An 843-nucleotide genomic window follows, 5' to 3' on the forward strand; every position below is an offset into this window, starting at 1 on the left:
ATAAAACATAAAACAAGTTTGATTAAAGCTTTTTGACAATGACCCAAAAAAGATGTAAAATTATTCCTTATCCCCAGATTATATTCCACTATAAGGAAAGTTGGACACAGTTTAATTAAGAGTTTAGTTCAAACATGACTTAACTCTCTACATCATTCAACCAAAGCGCTTGAACAACCACCTCGCTATTTGACATTATGAATACAGTTAGCCAAGAAAAAGTACATTTACCAGAGTCTTTTATACAGTAATGAGCAGATATATCGTTTGTCCATGTAACAGTATATTTGGTTTGTATTTTCCCAGATTGATTGCCATTTTTCGCCCTAAACAGTTAGTTAAATAATTTGTTAAACAGTTAATTCCCATTAATACAGATATTTATAGCAGAAAGCTAATTTTTCCATTAATGACAACTTAAGAGGGGTTAATTAAGGCTTAAATTTATTTTTTTTAAAAATGAAAGGTACATCATGTTGAGTGGGCATTCACAAGAGACAAGGAGTGATGTGTCTGCCAGAGACATTGGTATGTCAGTTACATCTGATGACATGTAGCAATGCCAAAAGTGAAATAACCATAAAATCAGCAGATAACAAATTATCATGTCAGCTTTGAGGCTGACAATTTAAGCAACTCCCATCTTGGATACAACTTTTGTTTTTTCAATAGGAAGAGGGCCATGTGACACATCAAACTTATTGGTAATGTCACAAGAAAAACAATGGTGTGCTTGCTTTCAATGTAACTTTATTCTTTCATGAGTTATTTACAAGTTTCTGACCACTTATAAAATGTGTTCAATGTGCTGCCCATTGTGTTGGATTGTCAATGCAACCCTCT

This window comes from Pundamilia nyererei, unplaced genomic scaffold (genome assembly GCF_000239375.1).
Source record: "Pundamilia nyererei isolate P.nyererei 1_Seehausen unplaced genomic scaffold, PunNye1.0 scaffold00111, whole genome shotgun sequence".
NCBI classification, from domain to species: Eukaryota; Metazoa; Chordata; class Actinopteri; order Cichliformes; family Cichlidae; genus Pundamilia; species Pundamilia nyererei.